The sequence below is a fragment of the Poromitra crassiceps genome (assembly GCF_964638095.1).
Source record: "Poromitra crassiceps genome assembly, contig: HAP1_SCAFFOLD_698, whole genome shotgun sequence".
NCBI lineage: Eukaryota > Metazoa > Chordata > Actinopteri > Beryciformes > Melamphaidae > Poromitra > Poromitra crassiceps.
This window is the reverse complement of record NW_028151710.1, coordinates 58,654-77,518: the sequence shown is the minus strand read 5'-3', so window position 1 is coordinate 77,518 and position 18,865 is coordinate 58,654. Positions and strand designations below refer to the sequence as shown.

General features: G+C 41.7%; 1 long non-coding RNA gene across 1 annotated transcript; it reads left to right on the top strand.

Moving 5' to 3' along the window:
• Positions 1 to 989: 989 nt before the first annotated feature.
• On the top strand, positions 990 to 4,801 carry LOC310771484. The gene is made up of 3 exons (XR_014552433.1): positions 990 to 1,051; positions 2,740 to 2,823; positions 3,004 to 4,801. It is a non-coding gene; the product is annotated as an uncharacterized lncRNA (long non-coding RNA).
• Positions 4,802 to 18,865: the final 14,064 nt, after the last annotated feature.

The following is an 18,865-nucleotide window of genomic DNA, read 5'->3' as shown; positions in this document are numbered from 1 at the left end:
AGCGCTACAATACCTCATAAGGAAAAATGAAAGAAGGAAATCCAGTTGTTCGGCGTCCTGCCCGGCTGGCCCAGTCCGGTCCCGTCAGCTCAGCTTCCCGTCCGTGCGCCCTCGGTACGCCAACACCGCGCTTGGCGCGCCGCCCGGCTGGCCCGGTCCGCAGACGAGTCTGTGCCTCCAGGCACCGGCTTGTAAACAGCGTCCTGCTGCTCCTCCGTGGCTCCAAACGCACAGGAATGCGCATCAATCGCACTAAAACGGTGCGTAAACGTCTCCACTGTCCAGTGCCCACATCCACAGAAGCCTAGTTTTTGACTAATGTAAGGTCGAGTTGACTCCTAAAAATCAAAACAAACCTACGCCGTTGAGGGGTGGCTGCTATCGGATTTAGCGTGTAGCTGACGCGTCTCCTAACGCAGCTGGTGATGTGAGTAATTCACAGCTCATACAGGAATACGTGTTGGTATGGTGTTTATTTTCACCTTCGTCCGTGTAACGATAAACAATCATGCACTTGTGTAGGACACATAACTTGCACAAATAAAATAATAACGGATCTAAGGCTACAAAACCATCTGCACAAATGATGACGGTCAAAAACTGTTTGCTTCCAGCATTCGATAGCAAAACCAACGCACCTGAGTGTGATTACTGCCAGACCTGTAATTGTAGGCCGGCCAACTTCCCCCAGACTCCACCCACCACCACAGAGCCATCAAAAAAGGGCATTACACCAACTTCACACATATTTGGCTCTTACAGAAAATGTATTGATTGCCTGCACTAGTGGAAAACACTGGTCATGCATAGCAATACGGAGGTTCACTGCTGACTATCCATAAGCACCTCGCACAACCCCACGCCAAATAATTAAACTATTAATGTACTGTAGTAGTCTATGAGCATTTTCTCTGTCTCTATGTAACTTTGTTGTTTGCTTTTCTGATACTGCACCTTACAGCCCCTACATGGATGCAGTGGTTTCTTTAGTGACTCTCATGCTGGACACTGGACTACCGTGCTTCAGAGGGCAAACCATCAAACTGCTTAAGTGAGTAGCAGTATGTCTGTGTAATATATGGGTTAGAAGTACTACAGCAGTATGTCTGTGTAATATATGGGTTAGAAGTACTATAGCAGTATGTCTGTGTAATATATGGGTTAGAAGTACTATAGCAGTATGTCTGTGTAATATATGGGTTAGAACAGAAGTACTATAGCAGTATGTCTGTGTAATATAGGGGTAAGTGAATACTACAGCAGTATGTCTGTGTAATATATGGTACAGTACTACAGCAGTATGTCTGTAATATAGGGGTAAGTGAGTACTACAGCAGTATGTCTGTGTAATATATGGGTTAGAACAGAAGTACTATATAGCAGTATGTCTGCAATATAGCGGTAAGTGAATACTACAGCAGTATGTCTGTGTAATATATGGGTTAGAACAGAAGTACTATATAGCAGTATGTCTGCAATATAGCGGTAAGTGAATACTACAGCAGTATGTCTGTGTAATATATGGTACAGTACTATAGCAGTATGTCTGTAATATAGCGGTAAGTGAATACTACAGCAGTATGTCTGTGTAATATATGGTACAGTACTATAGCAGTATGTCTGTGTAATATAGGGGTAAGTGAGTACTACAGCAGTATGTCTGTAATATAGGGTTAAGTGAGTACTACAGCAGTATGTCTGTGTAATATATGGGACAGTACTACAGCAGTATGTCTGTAATATAGGGTTAAGTGAGTACTACAGCAGTATGTCTGTAATATAGGGTTAAGTGAGTACTACAGCAGTATGTCTGTAATATAGGGTTAAGTGAGTACTACAGCAGTATGTCTGTGTAATATATGGGACAGTACGACAGCAGTATGTCTGTAATATAGGGTTAAGTGAGTACTACAGCAGTATGTCTGTGTAATATATGGGACAGTACTACAGCAGTATGTCTGTAATATAGGGTTAAGTGAATACTACAGCAGTATGTCTGTGTAATATAGGGGTAAGTGAGTACTACAGCAGTATGTCTGTAATATAGGGTTAAGTGAGTACTACAGCAGTATGTCTGTGTAATATATGGGACAGTACTACAGCAGTATGTCTGTAATATAGGGTTAAGTGAGTACTACAGCAGTATGTCTGTGTAATATCCAGCAGTATGTATGTGTAATAGTACTACAGCAGTATGTCTGTGTACTATACAGCAGTATGTCTGTGTAATACAGTATATGAGTTAGAATCAGGCACCTATCTCAGATTTTGACATTTCCCCTCCATACTCTTCCATACTGTATGCTCAAATCAAAATGCTTTTATAGGTAACTACTGTACTACTATGGATGTCATCCATCTATCATATCCAACCATCTTCATCCGCTTCATCCGGGGTCAGATCGCAGAGGTAGCAGATTCAGCAAACTTCACTGTCCCTGGCCACTTTGGTTGGAGGGATGTGGGTGGCTTAGGGTAGGGGTAGGACCATTTTCCATGTTGAAAACTGTTAACCGTGTTGTTGAGGTACCCCCCAAACATTGCCTAAAGTGACATAAGGCTGAACGGCCACACCACCGCGCCGTGGGCTTCAAGGTATTTGTGCTTGTATGAGTCTGGACAGACATGGATGTAGACTGCTCACTTGACTTGTTGGCGGAGGCATACAACCAAGAGGCGGTTATTTCTATCTTCTATGCAAATATCTGTTTATAAGACATGAACGTGTTTGTTTTTCAGAGGACGCTTTAACCCTCAGCTGAGCGAGAAGGAAGCCGCGGCTTTCATCATTAAGATCATCCAAAGCTGTTTCCTCAGCAGCAGGTGAGATGGAGACTCTTCGCCCTCTTACCTCCGTTCTCTCATCACTCAACGTGTGCACCTCATATGCTAATCTTGCTATAACTGTGCTGCTGGTTGTGACGACGTAAACATGGTATAAGGTTTGCATTCGCCACTATTCCCATCGCTAATACTCTGTTTGTTGCGTTATTCTCTCAACAGGAGCAAAACGTATGACATGCTTCAGTATTACCAGAACCAGATTCCTTACTGAAGACTTCCTCTCCTCTCGCTGAACGTCTGCACACGATGCAGAGCTCTCTTCTCCAACAGTGCAAACAGACACAGGCTTTGATCTTAGCTTTGCACCTTCCAATAGTGATCAAACTACTTCTGAACTGAGATCACTGTCCCAGACATTTTTCTTCAAGCTTCTGATGTGGCGCCATCATCCTAAACCTCCAGATTTAGACAAAGTTTCAGAATTTGACAACGTGCATCCAAATAGAAAATGCCACTTCCTCGTGGGATCGTTAAAAGGGTTCTTTGACTTGAGAGTAAGCTTTAACACTGACTTTCACAAGTACTTGAAATCTCCTTTAAGTATTTTGTCGTTTATGCTGTTATTTGTGACACAGCGAAAGCCTGAACAGAAGTGTCACACTAAAGGACGATGTATTAGCCATATTTACAGTGTTTGTTGAAGCAGGCGTCATCGTTATTACAAGACAATTAATTCGACAATTAATTACACAATGCTGTTATCCACTTTTATGCACTTTATAGATCACAATATTTGATTGGTCTTATTTGCCTATGATCAAGAGCATAAATAGATACATTAGATATTAGAGATTCTGCAGTTTGGTCAGATGTTCAGTTATATTTAATTTTTCTTGATTTAAGAACACAAGGCAGTATTGTCGGGGGTAAAAGTTACATTTCCTTGATAAATCTGTAAACATCTAACCTAAACATATCTTCAGTAGTATAAGAGTATTTAGATTAGAAAACCAACTACAGTTATGTTGTAGTATTTAGAATCGAATAAAGATCACAGTGACTGTACTGGGATTTACTTGGAACTGATAGAGTAAGTCACATCTTGAAAAACACCTTTATTGTGAGAACATCGACTAGAATTTCAAACTAATCTAGGAAACGGTTGACACAGCAGTGTGGACCTGCAGGTCACTCGCTGCTCAACATCACAACCTGCATGTTTCAAATATAGATCTGATAGCCTATTTCAATAGGATGTCAGGATACAAGTGTTACTCCACGTTGCATTCCCTTTAAGCTACCCTGTTTTGAGACATTCCTCTTCATGAGTATTTCAGTTCTGTCCGTCTCCGTACTTGAACCTCCAGGGATTTATTTGATGAGGGTATTTGATGCTGATGACGATTATACCCAAAAAGCCATTTCTCTTACCCTTGGTACAGAACTGTCATAATACTTGAGGGAAAAAAGAAAAACAATCAGTCTTATGCAATATATTCAATCATGTGTAATAATCTTTTACATTGTGTTCAACCAATGAGGTCGCTGTATCATCCTCCAGATTCTTGTGTGACCACTGTTTTGTGTTGCATCTAGAAATCCATATACGTTTTGTAAGTCATTATATAATTTAGGGGTGAACCCATCTTAAGTATTCAGAGAACTGTTTTAATGCCGTATAAAAGGCAAATACTTTACAGAGCTATTGTTACTGTTGTCATGGCTGACATCTCTTGAAATAGCCATTTTATTGTACGGTAGTTGATTTTAGGAATTTACTGCTTTTTAAACATCTTCATCATCCGCCATCTCTACCACTATTATGTTTGAACTATTATGTGTGAACAATAAGGTAGAAAAAGGTAACTTGGTATGTACATAATATCTACGTGTGCGCGTGTGTGTGCACTTTTGTCAGTCTGTGGGAATATATTTGCCCCTTTGTTGTTGGTATTGTGAAAATCTGGAAGGCGCAGGTGGCAGACAAATGGAGAAGACAATGAAAAATAAAAGTCGAGTCCGCACACTGCACTACTCATTTTCGCATTTATTTATCTTCGAAACACGATGCTTCTCTTTTCTTGCATTGCCATTGTATCTTTTTTTTTTAAGCTATTCTTATATAGACGGTTTTAACTTGACATAAATGTTTGCAGTCTGACTCACTGGAGGCAGGCTGCGGGGATAAGCTGTGCCATATGGCCATGCAATAAGGAGAAAGGAGGGTTACATGAACGTGCAGCCTGTTGTGTTGACCTCCGACCTCTAAGCTGCAGCAGGGGAGTGCGGGCCCGCAGAGCGCTTGGCACCAAAGGGGTCCGTCACATTATGATGTTGCATGATGGCAGGCTAATGTTAGCAAAAGAACGTGTGTGAGTGGAACAAGTTGAGTTTGAGTTTAATCATTCTGACTTGCAATACATGATTGAATTATGCAGAATGTACACTTGCAAAAAAACAAAAAATACACATACATTATGCATTATTAAAACAAACACCAACATCAAAAATACAATCAACGCTTAACTACAACCCATTAAAAAGCCTGACGCCACAAGAGATGGAGTTTCTCAGTCTATTTACAACAAGGTTAGACTTTAGGGAAATTGATGGCTGATGGAAATGAACAAGTGACACTTAGCCTGCTAGTTCTCATTATAAAACTTTTCAGTGGTAACAATAGCCTAATTAACCTTGATCCATGTCTCAAACTATGCCATGTTGGGTCCTTGAATTGGAGGGAATTGGACCTTGAAAAGTCCTTACAATTGATGTTCAAGAAAGGGTGTGCACCCTGGAATGTGCATTGTGTCTGCAGAAGAAGAAGTCCAATATTCAGGCCTAAGTGAACTTTTGTGCATAAAACGACAGTACTCTAGTAAGAAGTGGTTAAATCATAATGCAACCACTTAGTTATGTTCTCCTAAACTAAGGAAAGCAGTAGAGTGGGAACATTCGAAAGATTACTTGAGGCGACACAAAGGGTGAGGCGGCTGTGGGAATGCAACTTTGACTTGTGCACAAAGGACGTCCCTCAGCTGGCGGACCAAATGTCCTGACCAATCACCTGTCTCTCTCCTGTCCTGACCAATCACCTGTGTCTCTTCTGTCTATTGACTTTCAAAATACATGCAGTAAGTTAGCCTATAGGCCTACCACTGTACAGTAAGTTAGCCTATAGGTCTACCACTGTACAGTAAGTTAGCCTATAGGTCTACCACTGTACAGTAAGTTAGCCTATAGGCCTACCACTGTACAGTAAGTTAGCCTATAGGTCTACCACTGTACAGTAAGTTAGCCTATAGGTCTACCACTGTACAGTAAGTTAGCCTATAGGCCTACCACTGTACAGTAAGTTAGCCTATAGGTCTACCACTGTACAGTAAGCTAGCCTATAGGCCTACCACTGTACAGTAAGTTAGCCTATAGGTCTACCACTGTACAGTAAGTTAGCCTATAGGTCTACCACTGTACAGTAAGTTAGCCTATAGGTCTCCAGCTGTTTCAAACACAGCAGTCTCGCATAGAAAGACAGAGATGCTGCGATACAGACATGTACCGGTACCAATATCACTGCTGCATCTCAGTGGTTCATTTTTGGCAGTTTGTAATTTATAAAAAAATATATAAAATTACTGTAGTTTTATACATTTTCTCCATTGTTCTCATGTATGAGAAGACCCAAAGTGACTTACTCACTGTAAGCATTCTCCTGATTACTATAAGTGAATAATTCAAACAGGATGTGTATAGGAATGATTCTGTACCAAGCCTTTTGATCCACTGATCACTATAACCGTGATCACTATCAGCAGATTCCACTGTAGGCTCTACAGTATGCCGTTGAAAGGCAAAGCCAGCTCTGTCATGTCTTATTCTTTGTAAAATAGTAAGTAGCAATCTATAACAAAATTATGCTTATTCAACATGAAATCAGCATTCATCAACATTTAACATTAATTACACTTGGAGGAGTTGTAGTGGGGTAACTTGCCTATTTATACATTAAAATGTGCCAAATTGCAGCATCCTGCGTAAAGCAACTGAGGGCTGTGGTAAAATTACTACTTCTAACTAACACAAAGCATTATACATACATACACATATACATACATACATATGTAATGTATATATATGTGTGTGTGTGTGTGTGTGTGTGTGTATAACACACATACATACACACACATCCACAGTACATACTTGCATGCACAATCAAATCCCCCCTCCACCACAGATAGCAATTAAATGTTTACTCTCCTGTGTGGATTATCATGTGTCTGTTCAAGTGTCCTTTATGAGCAAAACTTTTACCACAGACTGAGCACTTAAATTCTGTCTCACGTGTGTGGACTATCATGTGGTAATTCAAGTGTCCTTTATGACCAAAACTTTTACCACAGACTGAGCAATTAAAACGTTTATCTCCTGTGTGGATTGTCATGTGATAATTCAAGTGTCCTTAATTACGACCAAAACGTTTACCACAGACTGAGCAATTCAATTGTTTATCTCCTGTGTGGATTATCATGTGTGTCTTCAAGTCAGCTTTACGACCAAAACCTTTGCCACAGACTGAGCAAAGAAATTGTTTCTCTCCTGTGTGGACTAACATGTGTCTGTTCAAGACATTTTTTTTTACCAAAACCTTTACCACAGACTGAGCAAAGAAATTGTTTCTCTCCTCCTGGGTGGATTATCATGTGTTCCTTCAAATGTCCTTCAAGAGCAAACCCTACTGTAACTTTGTAGAGGAGCTTGTTAAATGGCCCCTCTTGACGCTGCCCCCTGGTGGAGCTACTTGGTATTGTTGAAGATGAATGCTGTGCATTCCAGTACACACGGCCTTGCCTTTCGATCTCTCACGTGACAGTCTATTTATCTTCCTTTGCTTTCCTCAGAATTGACTTTCACAAAGTGTGTAGTCTTACTTCCTTAATAGCTTTCAAGTATTTGTTGCTTAAAGTATTTTTGCCTTGAATGATCTACATGTCCATCATTGTGAAATTATATTAAGCTGCACCTTACTCTAGTCGTCGTCATCATGTTTCTGTATGCACACTGCAGCAACTGCTGCGTGTCATTATTTATAATGGTCTCATGCCTTCCTGCTCATTGGAGAAGATGCTAAATCTATAAGGTTCATTTCTCAATCATTTGCTCAAAAGAAATTAATTTATTCTTATTCAGAGACGCTGATCGCATGATGGGTCCTCTATTCTGTACATAGAGCTGCATGTCTATACAATGTTTGAAGAGAAAGAAAGCGCAAGTTGTCTCCAGCCTTTCTTGGGTAATGGAGATTTACCTCAGTTTTACTCAGGATACTCTTCACTTGCATGACAAGGGGGGAAATGGCAGCAGATGTCTCCTTTGAGAAAAAAAGTGTCTGTTTTTTGAAATATATGCTGTGCATCAAACCCTCGCAATAAAAAATCACTTAAAAGATGACAACACTGGCCAGTAATATCGGTGTGCTGATTGCTGATAATTGCTTGTATATTCATAAATTGACCATTATTGGGGATTGACTATCACTGAACTCCAGCGAGAGCACAAACCAATGCTTCACTCCTGGAGATGGGGGTTGTCTCCGTCTGTGTTACCCTCTTTCGTTTCCATTGGTGTGCAGTCACCAAAAACAAATCTTGAAATTCATTCTACCTGCATTGCTAGCAATGTCCTTTTGAACAATTTGAAGTCATTCGGTTTCTATGTTCGGACTCAATGTCCATGTTCAGTTCACTGTATTGCGCTTTAATGTTCAAGTCAGATACATATGCTATGCATGTGTGTTGTGTGAGTGTAAATCGAGGGAAATGGGCCTTTCAGTGTATTTACTGCTCTTAAATCTGTGCAAGGTGAAGTTCGGCTGTGGGATCCTTCTGACTTATTGAAGACAATTCTTGTTGAGGCTTTGCTTCAAGATACCTGTGTTTGTCGTTTCTCTTTTTCCTTATTCATACTGACTTTATTTAGACCAATAGTACCTTAACCAGTATGTACTGTATGCGTGAGTTAACCAGTATGTACTGTACGTGTGTGTGTGTGTACGCGTGAGTGTGCCTATGCACCAATCTGCATAGGTTATTCCTGCGGTTTTGAAAATGAATCTGAATCGACACGCCAACATTTTTGAAAGATTCACCAATTTGCCATATTCCCAATGACGAGAAGATAGTTGCCCTTCTTCCTCTTCTCTGTGCGTGCAGTAGAAAGTGACGCGCCCTCCTGCTAGTTAGCTTAGCACAATGACTGCTAGTCGGCGGGACTCCCGTTAAGTCACCAAATATACACATTCCAACAGCGCCAAAACGCTCTTATAATATACATGTTGTGTGACTCGTGTTCACCATCATCACCGGCTATTTATTTGCTTTGAAAATTACAAAGTCTCGTAATTTTACATTATTTTATAATGTGGTGAATGCACAAGTCACAACGTCTACTACATAAGAGCATTTTGGCGCTGTTGGAATGTGTATTTGGTGACTGTATTATTTGGTGACTTAACAGGGGTAGGCTAGCTAGTCCCACGGACTAATAATAACAATAAACTTTATTTATATAGCACTTTTCAAAACACAGTTACAAAGTGCTTACCAGTGACTACCAGTCCACTTTCTACTGCACACACAGGAAAGAGAAGGGCATTGTGTCTTAGGGAATATGGCAAATATGCCAATCTCCAAAAATTTTGTCGTACATACCTTTAATGTAAAGGCAGTAGACTCCAATATGAGCTGTGTTGTATATGGATTGTGGCTTTATGCTGTGCGTTATCATCGGTAACATGATGTGTGCTAGAAACACTGGAAAATGATGTGAAATACATGAAATTTTCTTGTACTCATCTGTGACAATGATTTTTTTTTTAATTATTTAAAAAACACTGAGGGATATTTGTATATTTTGTCAAATGTACAGATGGTCGGCTATTGCTCTGAATTTCCTTGTCCTTTACAGATGCACTCTGGTTTCTCCTTCATTCGCATGTTGAGTCATTTGAGTTTTGTATATTTATTGTATTAACACTGAATAAAAATTCTAAAGTCTTCTTCCTTATGTGTTGCTTTTTCTTTACACATAGACTTAAGTCATGCTTGTATTTATTAACTTTTTACTTGAGGCATGCCATTCAGACAATCTACACAGAAAAGCTATGGTCTTTCTCTTTTCTTTTTTTTACCAGTCAAACCACAGAAATTCCTGCACTGAGTGTGTTAAGGCAGTGGTTCTCGATGTGGGGTTCTAGGGGGGGTTCTAGGGGGTCCCCAGCAAACGGATTAATTAAATGTATAGTGTTCATGTCCAACTATATAACTATTTAAAAAAATCTCAGATTTGGGCTAAAGAAACAAAATCTCATCAAATGGGGGTTCTGTGGCGCATCCGTAGATTAAATGATGGGTCCTTGATAAGGAAATGGTTGTTAAGGGGCAGATGCATTCTTAGGCAGACTTGCACTAGCAGCTTACAACCAGAAGAGGGCAGCAGTAATCAAGGAACATTAGATCATTTTTACGACCTAGTTCACTTTCCAGCTAATGGACATAATCATTTTACATTTACATGTATTGGGAGACTGAATGGCTTGATGGCCGGTGTCATGCCGAGTTTTGCACCCCCGCCGAGAATTGCATCCCCACCTTCCGGGACCATATTGTAATGATTTATACGGAAACTTAACTGTTTAAAAATGACATAATTGACTGGGTAGACGTGATCTCCAAGCCAGGGGGTCTGTCCTGGCTCATGGAGACCGACTTTGATGCATTAAATGACTTGGAGGTGACTTCCATGCTTGGGGCTCTCTTCTGGCTCATGGACAGTGGCGTGCCATCCATTAGGCGAACTAGGCAAATGCTAAGGGCGCTTGAGCCGTTAGGGGCGCCAGAGAGGGTAAAAAAAAAAAAAAAAAAAAAAATCTTTTTTACAAATACTTTTTCATGATAATAGGCCTACTATTATTTTACAATAGTAGACAAAAATAAGAAGAACAACGTCTTAAGTCTTTAAATAATAGTGAAATCATTTTTCTAATTCTGGCTTTCTGGCTGCCCGGGCTGCAGCACTTTCACCATGGTCCCTAATCCATACCACCCCACCCACTGCGCGGCCGCGCCCCCTTCTACCTGCTCGGAGTTTTTTCCCAGAGTGGGGGAAGGGAGCTGGAAGGTGGGTGCTGAGGGTGCTGCAGCACCCCCTGGTGGCAAGAAATGGATTTTTGAAATTGTTGGATTTGGCTGTCTTGTGTTTATACCACCAACAAGATGCATTAAAAAACAGTTTGTGCTTCCCAGCTCTAATCTTATTTCAAAAGTGTTTGATTTTCATCATAATCTGGTTTTCCATAATAATAATAATAATAATAAGTTCAGTGTTTATGCCTGTGTTTCTGTCTGTTGTAGTGTAAAACGACTAAAGGGAGAGCAGGTGCTTACATGAAAGTGAGTGATAAAAGGAGAAGATACTGAATAATGACATCACAACAGTATAATCCGATTGTTAATTTAAAATTAAATATTCTTCTAAATATGGATGAAAGTCCAAAAAACGTAAAATTTTCTTCGCCGCTGCCCTCGCGGGCAGCACCGAGGGACCCTTCCTTACAGCACCCCCTACCTAAAAGTACTTCCAGCGCCACTGGGGAAGGGCGATTCTGAGCCTGCACTGCAGTGCTGGATTAGCTGCGATATAATTTTTATTATATTTTCTTTGGGGGAGGGGGGAGGGGGGGGGCACCAGCAAAAATTCTTGCCTAGGGCACCAACTTGGTCAGGCACGCCACTGCTCATGGAAGCCGACTTTGGTGCTTAAAATCCGGGTACAGAGGACCTCGAGACCTGGGGATCTCTCCTAGCTTTATGGAGGGGGGTGCAAATCTCGGCAGTTTGTACCTGCCGAGATTTGCATCCCTGTTTTTAAGTTAAACAGTCCCAAAATATGGTGGGGTGCAATTCTCGGCGGGGGTGCAAAACTCGGCATGACACCGGCAAGAATTTCAATCCACTTTCACCCTGGTAGAAACATATATAGGCTACACAATACAAATATCAGTACAGAGGAAGCAGGAGAGGCTGAGCTCATTAAGTCCATTAGGCTCAGCACCGTATTCAGTGTGTGAATCCAGAAGGCTTCACGCCTCAACAGTTTTGTGACAATATTGCCACCTCTCTGTGGGGAAGAGACTTTCTCTATCCCCCAGAACTTAAGGGAGGCGACTGAGCCATTTGTTGTTGTTTGCTTGTTTGTAATGTCTTGCTATTGCATAGTCCAGATTTTGGGTGCGTATGGCCGTTTTATGTTCAGCAATGCGGAGCTTTAATGCACGTTTGGTTTGTCCTATACACTCCCACACAAACATTTCAGCATGTAGATCACATGTGTGGTACTACAGTTTATGAAGGACTTGATAGGATATTTTTTCGGAGGTGAAGGAAATGTTTTGTGTCAGAGGAGTGGAGCAATGAGTAGCCTACAGTGGCCACATCTGTAGAGTAGCCTACAGTGGCCACATCTGTAGAAACCCGAGGGAGGGGGTGGTAGCCAGGTGAGAGTAGACGGGGGTGGAGTCATGGTGCTGTGTAGCCTACTAACCTGATCGGGCTCGCCTGAAGGCGATTCGGGGGGGATCAGTACAGAGGGACTTCATGATTGGATCCGACTGAAGAATGTGCCAGTGTTTCACCATGATCTGTTTGATGGCTCCGCTGATGGGAGAGGTGGCTGTACGGTACCGACAGTTTTGTTGGAGGCGGGTTCTCCGGGTGCGCACAGCTCTTTCATAGGCTGCCGCGATGTCAGTCTCGGCATACCCTCTGTCCGAGAAGCGCTGCTCCATCTCCCCAGCCTTAAGAATAAATTCATCCTCCGTGCTGCAAATTCGTTTCAATCGGAGGAATTGACCCACCGGGATGTTTTTGATGAATTGTTTCGGGTGATGGCTATCTGCTCTCAACAGGGTGTTCCTAATAAGTGGTTTGTGGTAAATGGTACTGAATAGGCCTCCATGTTCGTTATTATAGATGGTGAGATCAAGGAAATTAATTTTCTCACTGGAATGTTCCATATAGTAAAACGGAGGTATGGTGTGGTGGAGTTAATGTAATCACTGAAGTCGTTGAGTTCTGAGGTGGTACAAGTGTTATGCCGTTGTCTGTCTGTCTGTCTGCCTGCCTGCCTGCCTGTCTGTCTGCCTGCCTGTCTGTCTGCCTGTCTGTCTGGCCGGGGAAGATTATCGTCCTTTATTGATGATGGCGACTACTGCAGCATTATCACATTTGACTGCTATCCTTTTACGCACCCAGAAGCTCCCCCATATGTGACAAGCATCCACTATCGGGTACATTTCATATAATGCGGAGGACTGATCCTTGCCGGCAAACTGCTGCGGCCAAGTGCCAGCGAACCAGTGGCCTTGGTAGACCCCCCCCCCCAAATCAGGGTGTGTAACTCCTTAGTGACATCACTGATGACATCACAATTGCTTGAGTGACATCACTGATGACATCACAATTGCTCGAGTGACATCACTGGTGACATCACAATTCCTCTTCCTCGAGTGACATCACTAGTGACATCACAACTGCTTCTCCATTTCCCAATATCCAATCAGCTAAGGACAGCTGTCTCTCCTGATCTGCTGAGCCAATCACCTAAGCGGTGGTGGTGGTATATATAGCCTCATTTGTGCCATCATCCCTGGGTTAAGTTGGTTTTCTCTCTTCGAAGATGAAGTCCATCTTGTATTTGATAGGCCTACTATTTCTGCCGTTGTGTGTCTCGGAGCAAGGTAAGAGATTCAGATTTGGAGTCATAATTTGCTTATATATGTTTGTAAACAGGCTGTTTAGTTGTGTTGTCAGAACCGTTGATCCTCATCGACAGTTGACACAATATTTGATGTATTATGCCAAATAATTCGATGAAGTCTAAAACTGTTTGTTGGCAGCTTTGCTTTGGTGATGGCTATCTGCTCTCAACAGGGTGTTCCTACTAAGTGGTTTGCGGTAAATGGTACTGAATAGGCCTCCATGTTCTTATTATAGATGGTGAGATCAAGGAAATTAATTTTCTCACTGGAATGTTCCGTAAAACGGAGGTATGGGCCCTATAGTTGCAATCGGCGTAGAAACTGCGTTTAAGGCCTAGCAGCAGTTACTAACTGCAGCTAACTGCGCTAGGCCGCCCTGCCGCTTCGCTGGCCCGGCCACTAATAAAGTAGGGCCAGGTTATTGGAGCGAACATCACAGGCTACAACACATGACAGTAGAAGAGCATTCCGCTGTCACTTATCTAAATCACGTTAAATCGACAAGGGATATATATAGGCCCAGGAGGACATATATGTTTCACATAGGGTGGTGTTTTCATTTCGATGTTTTATTTGGTCCAATATTGAAGTGTTCTACAATTGCAGGTTGTGTTACCATTACACATTAATTAGATCTACCTTTTATATCTATTTCGGCTCATTTGGTTGCTATTTAGTAGCTAAATGGAGCTGCACAATGCATGCTGGGACATGCCAGGCAGTGAACTTACAACTTCTTTTTCCTATGGGTAAAGCCATGTTGATATCTTCCCGAGGCAGGCGCAAGGCACGTTTTTTTGCGTTTAAGGCCCGTTTTAGCGCTGAAGGCCTGTGGGAGAATAGGGGCTTGTATGGTGTGGTGGAGTTAATGTAATCACTGAAGTCGTTGAGTTCTGAGGTGGTACAGGTGTTAGCCGTTGTCTGCCTGCCTGTCTGTCTGCCTGTCTGTCTGTCTGTCTGTCTGCCTGCCTGCCTGCCTGCCTGTCTGCCTGCCTGTCTGTCTGTCTGTCTGCCTGCCTGCGAGGGCAGTATTTGAAATACATGTATTTAAAATACGTATTTCAAATACATTTGTGTATTTTGTCATTTGTATTTGGCTGGACCGAGAAAAATAAGATGTAATTTGTATCAAAATACTTTCAGACCTTGTATTTTGTGTATTTTAAATACATAAAATACTTTTTTCTCGTGGGTCTTGAGTCAGACTTCACATCACTTATTCATCTAAACTAGTATGAAGCCTTGTATTGGTAGAAATTCCCCCAGAGATAAATTACTAATATAAATTGATGATTAGATATTGCATGCACTGGCCTATCTGCAAATGAAACGGTTTACTGCATATTCAAACCAGTGTATCATATTAGAAAGACACAACTAATTATCTTCTTAATTAAAATTGGCAAAGTGGGTGGCAGTGTGTGTGGTGGCAGTGTGCGTCACGATTGTGATGTCATCAGTGATGTCACTTGAGCAATTGTGATGTCATCAGTGATGTCACTCGATCAAGTGTGATGTCATCAGTGATGTCACTCAAGCAACTGATTGCCCAACTGTGATGTCACTCAGGCAGTTGTGATGTCATCAGTGATGTCACTCGAGCAACTGATGTAGTATGAGCGCACAGTTGCACGATCGCACCAAGGTGGGTGGGCGGTGTCTGTCTGTCAGTCAGTCATGATTTTGGGAGGCCATGGAGCCGGCGATTTCCATAACTGCAGCCATGGTACATCATCTCCAGGGATACTGTTATGATGTCAGATATCTAGGGCTAACATGGTCAAAGTTCCAAAACTTGAGGTTAACATGTAGAAATGCTGCCTGTAAGTCAAAAGCCCTCACAGAAGGTGATTAACAGCTGCAAGTGAGGGAGAAATTAGCTGTGCTGAAAAACAGCTAAAACTGAAAGAACTGTAGTGTGTTAGAGGGTACACAAAGGAGAATACTGTCACAGAGGGCTAAAGAGACGATTTACCATCTAGGAAACCAGAACATTTCACATTTGAGAACCTGGAATGAGAGAATTAGGACATTTTCCTTACAGAAATGGCTCAAAATGATGAATAGATGATCAAAATAGGCAATTAATGTAATATTTGGCAATGAATTGATGGATTGACTAATTGTTGCAGCTCTTTATCAGTTTTTATAAAATGTATTTTTATGTATTTTCAAAATACAAAATACGTATTTGTATCTCAAATACATTTTTCAGACATTTTTTTATTAAAGAGTAGCCTACATGATTTATGTTCTGTGTGATACTGTGTAGTCTTGTCAGTTATTGTCCATGTTCATTTATGTTAGATGATTTTATCTCTAACAGCTTTGGTGTGACTCAGTGGGAACTGGGGAAAGTTAGCTACGGGTATGGAAAAGTTAGGTCTGTCCCGCCCTGGTCAGCCTATTGGTGCTCTGAGTGTGCGACTTAAAGTGTGTGACTTAAAGTGTGCCTATATTTATATAGGGTGAAATCTGGTGTGATTTAAAGTGATGAGTGTGACGTTTAAAGTGTGCCTACTGCCTACCTCTATGGGGGGAAATCCTGTGAGACTTATCGTGTGCTTACGTCTACATAGGGTGAAATCCTGTGTGATTTAAAAGTGTGTCTATAGCCCATCTATAGGGTGACATCTTGTATGACTCAACGTGTGCCTATATTTATAGGGTGAATTCCAGGGTGACTTGAAGCGTGCCCGCTATATCTAGGGGGTGGAATCCTGTGGGATTTGAGTACGCTGTAGCAATTATGGGGACATCCTGTGTGGCCTTTAAGCAGTAGGCTACAGCATTAAGCGTGTTCGCTTAGCGCCTTCTGCAACATTACATGAGTGTGTTTTACCCTAGTGTGTTTATAAGGGGGTTCAGTTCATCTTCTCGCTGAGAGAGGGCTGTTGGTGGGCTAGGGGGGCTGACCTGTGTAAGGGGGAAATGCTATAGACTGGCCAGTTCTCTGCCCGGGTCACATTACTGTTGTTCCATTGTTCCAATTAAAGTGCATCTCTTTTTCTAACGTCGTTGTATGTGTGGGTTGTACTCAGGTATCTGACACCGGACCATACCGGCTAAACAAAGGTGGCAGCAGTGCTGTTTAGCCTGTCCAGTTGATATTTCATATCTAAACCAAGGTTTATTACATTACTAATAGGCATGGGAGAATGACAGGTCTGTGACAGCATTCTCCGTCTGTCCCACCTTGGCTAGCCATGTGCGCCTCTATAGGAGTGTGAATTCAACCAGAGAGACCATTTCTTGAATGACAGTGATTTATTAGATAAGATACATGAGCCTGTAGGCACATAATATAGATAATAGTTTTGGCGATTAGACTCCATCATGACATCAGCTTGATTATGACGTCATGATCAGCAGGGGTGGATGCAGCCAGAGTAGATTGAATATCCCCCCTGTGGAGTCTAGACCTGGTGGTGGTGAAGTAGACTTGCTGGAGAAGGCTTCTGAATCTGAAGACCTCAGAGAGGAACGCACTGGAACCCAATGAGATGACACAGAGAGAAAACGGGAGGTTTTTAGCTGTGACGGTAGATCATGATAGGCTGAATGGGAAGATGTGTCATGCTCTGATTGGCTAAATCTAAATGATACCGCCCACAAACCGTGACGCTAGGTGGAAGCGGGAAAGGGGTGATTGGTGACTGAGTTTTATGAATGAGTGGGTGTGACATTAAAAGGTTTTCTCCTGACAGGGAAAGATGTGAATGAGGACAGGAGGGATGAATGAGAGCCCGTGACAACTAAAGGGTTTCTCCTAGAACAGGAAAATGCAGGTTGATTAAGAAGTGGGTATGACAGCTAGAGTTTTATCCTAGGAGAGTGAATTAATGAAAAGTGAATGAATGACATTAGATACCGTCTCTCTTAAAGAATTTTCACTTAAGCTTCATTTAAAGTGTGCCTATCAAAGGGTGAAATCCTGTGTGACTTAAAAGTGTGCCAACAACTCTCCTCTAGGGTGAAATCCTAGGTGATTACACCTGGTCTATTTGCATTAAGCGTGTGTGATCGCATGCTGTCCCTTGTGTGTGTGTGTGTGTGTGTGTGTGTGTGTGTGTGTGTGTGTGTGTGTGTGTAACAGAGACTCCTCCACCTGGGTACATCAGTGAAGATGGAGAGACGAGCGACCAGCAGATGAATCAAAGTATGGAATCATCAGGTAGACTACGTTTCTCATAGATTCTGTGGTCCTGTAGCAAGGCACTAACACTGCCAGGGTGAGGGGTTCAATTCCCACGCGTGCGAGAATTGTTTGCACTCATACTGTGCTTTGGATAAAATGTCTGCTAAACAGCCTTAAATGTGTGTGTATTAAGTTTAAGTTCAAGTGTGTTTATTTTCACACAGAGAGCTTACACAGAGTAAACGGTGAGAGGATGTATGAAAAGCACGGGCACATGATTCACAAAGACGGATCAAGAATTACAATAAAGAATCCAACTAGAAACTACAAACAGAACTTAGTTAAAGAGGAAAATAAAAAGAACATAGAATATAGAAATGGAATATTGTAGTGCAAGTCATGTCTAGTGCAGGTACGTGATGTAAAGTGAGTAGTATGTGTATGTATGAGTGGGAGAGACTAGTTGGTACTAGTAGTACAGACAGATCGTATTTTGAGTATGTAAACAAAGGTTTAAAAATAGATAAATGAATACATTAATTTAAATATTTTTTGTTTTTTTGATGACAGGATATGATGGCTGTTTGAATGTCCTCTCTAAATATTTCTTACACTCCACATGTTTTCGGAACAGTGTTTGACCCACACATTTCTGGACTTGTCAGATGTTGGTGTTGTTGACACCAGAGGTCACAGTTCACAGAAACAGCCTCTGTCATAATTGATCTAACCCTGCGAGCATTTTTAGGTTGAAAAGACGTTTAAAAAACGTTTAGGGTAAACGTTGATAAAACGTGCAAGAAGAAAGGTTCAAGAGTGAAAGTTTTTTCACCGACTATTTGCAGACATTGATTAAACGTTCAAGTTTAGACCATATTGCACCAAGATCTTAAATTAAAAATTCAACCCCACTCACAGGATTCGAACTAGGTTCTCCCACGTTCAAATCTACGGCATGAGCTATACTTTTTCTTGTATTGCATGGGGGGCCAGGCACATATATACTCTATCTCGCACACAACTTGTAGACTACACGATTGTAGGCGCAACAATCGGGAGGACAGGTTATTTTATGTGATGTGTACAAGACTATAATATTATGTAACAGACTAAAATTATGTTGCAGACCA